This window comes from Ovis canadensis, chromosome 7 (genome assembly GCF_042477335.2).
Source record: "Ovis canadensis isolate MfBH-ARS-UI-01 breed Bighorn chromosome 7, ARS-UI_OviCan_v2, whole genome shotgun sequence".
In the NCBI taxonomy this organism is placed as follows: Eukaryota; Metazoa; Chordata; class Mammalia; order Artiodactyla; family Bovidae; genus Ovis; species Ovis canadensis.
Genome location: NC_091251.1, coordinates 57,519,408 through 57,525,532, shown reverse-complemented (window position 1 = coordinate 57,525,532; position 6,125 = coordinate 57,519,408). Strand labels below are relative to the sequence as shown.

The 6,125-nt window shown below is 42.5% G+C and overlaps 1 non-coding gene across 1 annotated transcript; it reads right to left on the bottom strand.

Annotated features, from left to right (window-relative positions):
- Nucleotides 1-5,413: 5,413 nt before the first annotated feature.
- On the bottom strand, nt 5,414-5,486 carry TRNAG-CCC (transfer RNA glycine (anticodon CCC)). The gene has a single exon. It is a non-coding gene; the product is annotated as a tRNA-Gly (tRNA).
- Between the last annotated feature and the right edge of the window lie 639 nt (nt 5,487-6,125).

The window sequence follows — 6,125 nt, the reverse complement described above, 5'->3', positions numbered from 1 at the left end:
TTTTCATTTAATTTCTTTAAAAAACATTTTTTTGATGTATAGTTTACAGTGTTGTGTTATTTTCTGCTGTACAGCAAAGTGAATCTATATCCAACTAAACTTGACATTGATTATTGTGTTTATCAGTAACTATATTTTCAATAATAGAATTTGCAGTGTTTTTTCTTTATACCCATCTTTCTCTTGCCTCCTATCTGCCTGCTTTTTGCTTTACAAATGTCTTGGGTTTTCAAGTTTCTTTCCCTTTGTGTCCCTTTTGAAACACTTCTGCTTGGTGACCCTCTTTTCTAACATCACTTTGCCTCCTAGTTTGGAATTGAGGTTTGCAAATGGCTCTGAACTGGAGTTAGCTGTGTTTCACTGTGCATTTTTCCTCCATCTCTGGTCACCCTCTCTCCCTCTCGCTGTCATGTTGCCTCTGCCCTGACCCAGGGGTCCCAGTTCACAGCCGAGTCTAATATTGGTGTTTCTGGGTTTTCTCTGGGGGTGCTGGCATTGCCCAGGTCCTGGTTACCCGGCCAGGCCCGCTTCCTCTGCCTCCCTTGGCCCACAGCTTCGGGGAGGCAGTACCCGCACAGTGACGCTACTTCCCTTCAGCCTCCTTTCGCAGGTATGGGGGCCCTCCCTGGTCACACACAGGGGGCCTGGCTTTGTCCCTACCTGACGCAGGGTACTTTTACTCCCTATTTGTCACAAGGAGCGGGAATGGCCTCTTTCCCCCTCCCGCTCCCAGCCCCAGAGTTCCGTGCCCCAGCTCATTTATCCCAACTCGCAGGTTTCTGTCCTGTGCTTTTTTTTTCCCTCTTATTGAAACATAGTTGATTTACAATGTTGTGCTGGTTTTAAGTGTACAGCAAAGTGATTCAGTTATATATAAAGTGTTAGTCACTCAGTCATGTCTGACTCTTTGTAACCCCATGGACTGTAGCCCACCAGGCTCCTCTGTACATGGAATTTTCCAGGCAAGAATACTGGAGTGGGTTGCCATTCCCTTCTCCAGGGGATCTTCCCGACCCAGAAATGCAACCCTGGACTCCTGCATTGTAGGCAGATTCTTTACCATCTGAGCCACCAGGGAAGCCACATATATTCTTTTCCAGATTCTTAAAGGTTATCACAAGAATATGGGATGTAGTTCCCTGTGGCTATACAGTAGGCCCTTGCTGTTTACCTGTTTTATACGTAGTTGTACATATATGTGTGTCCTGGGCTGTTCACTGAATAATGGGATGGTAAATGTTCCTGTGAATTGTGGGGTTTTCCCTTATATCTAGAGTCCCTTGGACTGCAAGGAGAGCCAACCAGTCCATGCTAAAGGAGATCAGTCCTGGGTATTCATTGGAAGGACTGATATTGAAGCTGAAACTCCAGTACTTTGGCCACCTGATGCGAAGAGCTGACTCATTTGAAAAGACCCTGATGCTGGGAAAGATTGAGGGCAGGGGGAGAAGGGGACAACAGAGGATGAGATGGTTGGATGGCATCACTGACTCGATGGGCATGGGTTTGGGTGGACCCAGGAAGTTGGTGATGGACAGGGAGGCCTGGCGTGCTGTGATTCATGGGGTTGTAAAGAGTCAGACACGACTGAGCGACTGAACTGAACTGAACTTATATCTAGGCTTTCTTTCCTCAGCATTTGAAAACAGAATTCTGAAAGGGTTGTCCTACAAAGCCATCTTGACTTAGACATTTTCCTGAAATTGTATTTCAAAAGAAAATTAAAACCAAGGAAGATACAAATCATGTTTCCTCCAGCGTTTTCTAGCCCAGAGCAACCGTGAGAAAGAAAGGGGAAGCCTCATACCAATGATAGCGCCTTTATCTGACTTTTCCCAGACCAAAGTCACACTGCAAAGAACCCTGTGCTGGGACCTCATCTTAGAATCTATGTTAACTCAGTGCTAATTATTGAGCTCCTCATCTCTCCCTGTTAGACTGAGTGCCCCCTCCTCCAGTTGTAAAAATTGTGATTCTCTAACCAAAGGACAGTCCCATGACCAGCGTTCCATGACCCTGAAGCTGTGTCCCGAGTGTTCCCTTCTTACCTACCCCCACCTCAAATGACTGCCTGGCCACCAAATGACTGCCCGGCCACCACCTCCAGGGCTGCTGTTTCAGAAATTACAGCCTTTAAACAAGTTTGTTTGGGGTCACAGAGGGAATTATTGCTCAAATACTACCCATGCTTTTCATTTTCCTCCTTCCTTTCCCTCTCAGCCAAATCTGAACTCCTAACTAGTGTTTCAGAAAGCTCCAGTTGGGGCTAGGGGGCGGGGGTAAGAAGAAATAAGGGTGACTAGACAGAAATAAGGGAGACATCACAGCCAGCAGAGGTTAAGGAACGTGATCGCCCACCCTGCCTTATCCAAGGCAGGACTTGAATGCAGACCCATCTGCTTCCACAGCCCTACTTCAGCACCACATACCACTCCCTAGGCAGATGGAGGGTGGTCCTCTGAGCAGTTGCCATAGTAACAAAGGTCTCTATAATCTCTCTCCATCCCTATGCATGGCTTTTGGAGCAATTCTTCAGTCAGAGAGCCCAGATGCCCATGGGTACTTACAGCAACTCCAGAGCACCCACCCCAGGTTTAAGGACAACTTTTCCACAAACATCCCACTAAATCTTGCCAGTTGGAACCTTATTGAAATCCCAAGGTGCAATTTTTGCAGATCAAGTCGGGATCTCTTTCTCCACTCACCATCACTTATTACAACTCTCAAGGCAGTGTTATAACCTCAAAGCAAAGCACCTCTGCCAAGAAAAACATCTTTCTGTTGTTTTCTTGACTTTGTAATTCCTAGTTTAGGGCAAAACTGTGAAGCTGGCAGATTTCATCCCAACCACCCCTGCTCTGCTCTGCACCCTTCCCTCTCTCCAGAGGCCCTGGTCACCCTCACCCCAGCCCTCCTTCCCACTCCCTCCTCACTCAAAGCAGCTCACACCGGAGGGGCAGAGACTGGAATGGCAGCAAAAAGGACCTTTTCCCCAGGGGATTTCCATACTGAGGAGTGTGCAGTCTTTAAGCATACACCTATGTTCACACGTGTGGACACACACACACAGGTTTGTTGTTTTATGATTAGATCATGAACACATGTCCATCACAGCAAATTTGAAAGGTTAAAAAAAATATGAAGAAGAAAGTCAAAACCCATGATCCAACCACCCAGTCAAACCTCCATTAACTCTTTGATATATTTCCTTCCAGTTCTTTGTCTTAATATATATGTGTATATGCATGCATGGATGTATCATACATGTGTATGATACACATACATTCTAGGGTCTGGTTCAAGGTTATCTTGTTTCATTGCTGTGCCTGCCAATTCTTCCCTAATACCACAGTGCTTACATTATTATAAGGTTCTTCCCTGATAGCTCAGTTGGTAAAGAATCCACCTGCAATGCAGGAGACCCCAGTTCAATTTCTGGATCAGGAAGATCCACTGGAGAAGGGATAGGCTACCCACTCCAGTATTCTTTTGGAGAAGGCAATGGCACCCCACTCCAGTACTCTTGCCTGGAAAATCCCATGGATGGAGGAGCCTGATAGGCTACAGTCCATGGTGTCGCTAAGAGTCAGACACGACTGAGCGACTTCACTTTCACTTTTCACTTTCATGCATTGGAGGAGGAAATGGCAACCCACTCCAGTGTTCTTGCCTGGAGAATCCCAGGGATGGGGGAGCCTGGTGGGATGCCGTCTATGGGGCTGCACAGAGTCAGACACGACCGAAGCGACTTAGCAGCAGCAGTAGCAGCCACTATTCTTGGACTTCTCTGGTAGCTCAGCTGGTAAAGAATCCACTGGAGACCTGGGTCCAATCCCTGGATTGGGAAGATCTCCTGGAGAAGAGAAAGGCTACCCACTCCAAATTCTGGCCTGGAGAATTCCATGGAATATTCCATGGGGTCACAAAGAGTCGGACACGACTGAGCAAATTACACTCACTAAATTATTGTTATTCTATAAGAGACTTTAATCCTTGATGGCTTGAATTCTCCATCATCACTTTTATTTCAACCTTTAAAAAATTATTCTCAGGACTTCCCTGGCAGTCCAGTGATTAAGACTCTGCTTCCAATGCAAAGGGTACAAGTTCAGTTCTTGGACAGGAAACTAATCCACATGCCACGCAGTGTAGCCAAAAGATGCTTTTTTAAAATAGATTTTAAAAATTATTCTCAACCCTTTTTCTTGATAAGTTTTAGATTCATTGTGATAAACAAATAAGCCATAATTTCTTGTATTGCAAGTTTATTGCACTTATAAATTGATTGGGTAAAATTGGCATTTTTACAATATTCAGATTTTCTATCCATAAATATTGTATTTAGTCAGATCTTTTTTAATATCTTTCAATAAAGTGAAAAGGTTTTCTTCAGATGGGTCCTACATGTTCTTTTTGAGGTTTATTTTTTTTAACATTTTAAATTTTTTATTGGAAATTGGCATCTTTTTTCTCTACATGCTCCTAATTTGAATTGATTTGGAAAATTTATCCTACATCTCTTACTCTCTGAATGATTCTAATGCTTTATCAGTTGATTCCCTCTTTTTCCTAGGAAGATAACTATACCATCTGCAAATAATGATAATTTTATCTTCTCCTTCATATGTATAATTTTGTTTTACGAATCATTGTATAGCTTAAAGAACCATGTTAAATAATATCAGGAAAATCAATAATCTTTCTTCATTTACTATGGATTATTTCTATCCCATTAAGGCACTATTTTTCTAATCTGGGTCTTTAGTCTTTTAAATAAAGATGGGATATAGAAATTTCTCAGATATATGTTCATTACCTATTGAGATTATCATATTTTAAAAATTTACCTCTTAATATTAGGAATTACCTTTAATTTCTAATATTAAATATCTTTATATATCTAGAATCATAGCACTACTTTTTCCTGGAGAAATTTTTGAATTGAATTTGATTCATTGATGTTCTGTCTAGAATTTTTTATAGCTGCCTTTTGTACAAGTGAGCTTAGCTTATAACAGCATGTCCCAAAATCTGTTCTGTGGAACACTATTGCTATGAATTGTGCTACAGAAAAGGGAAGAGACAAGAAGTTCTGTGCTAGAACTAATTTGGAAAATACTACATATGCCTCTTGGAGATTCACAAGGTAGAGTCCCAGTTTAGAGATTCTGAGACAAGCTGGAATTTAAAAAAGAAAAAAGAGGGAAACTTGGGTTTAAACATGTATAACCCAGTATTTCCCAAACTGACTGACCATAAGAGTCCCTATTTGACATAATTCCTATTTTAAAAAAAAATACTTCCTTATTTATTTATTTTTATTCGTTTATTTGGCTGTGCTGGGTCTTAGTTGTGGCTTGCAGTATCTTCAGTTGCGGCCTGCAAAGTCTTAGTTGCAGCCTGTGGGATCTAGTTCCCTGACCAGGAATTGAACCTGGGTCCTCTGCATTGGGAGCACAGAGCCTTAGACACTGGACCACCAGGGAAGTCCCCATAATTCCTATTAACATCTTATAGAGCTCATGTCTGAGGAATGCACTTTGGAACTGTCTTTGTCAGTGTTGACACTGGTTTTGCTGGAAAGCCTATTGCATCAAAAGTTCTCATCAAAGGCTTATAATCAATTAAACTCTGTTGCTGCTACCCTACACAATAAGATACTTATTGTTTCTTCCAGTTAAAGCTGATGCCTTTCAGTTTCATGATTCTGAGATACTGATTTCACTGCATCCCTTTGGGATCTCAAGGATGCAGAAAACTGTGAACCTTCAGATGGATCCAGTTCAGGGTTGTCTTTTGTTAACTTTTCCACCATGCTTAACTGGCTCTTCTTCAATCTTCTCATAAGTTCTTGGAGATTCATAGCCTTGGCCCTCCACCAATGATGTCTTCCTTCCAAAGCAGCCAGACTGTTCAGGAGACCTTATGTGGAGAAGTCACCTTCTCCTCCATCCCTTGCCTGCATCCTAAAGCCATCTGCCCCCACTCACCATCCCCTTTGCTCTCTCTTCTCCCAACTCCAAAATCCCACTTTTTCTATAAATCCCAACAGTTACTCAAGCCTGAGAAACACATAATCTTAGTTGCTAAAAATTTCCCAGAAGCAAAACCCTTCTAGGAATTGT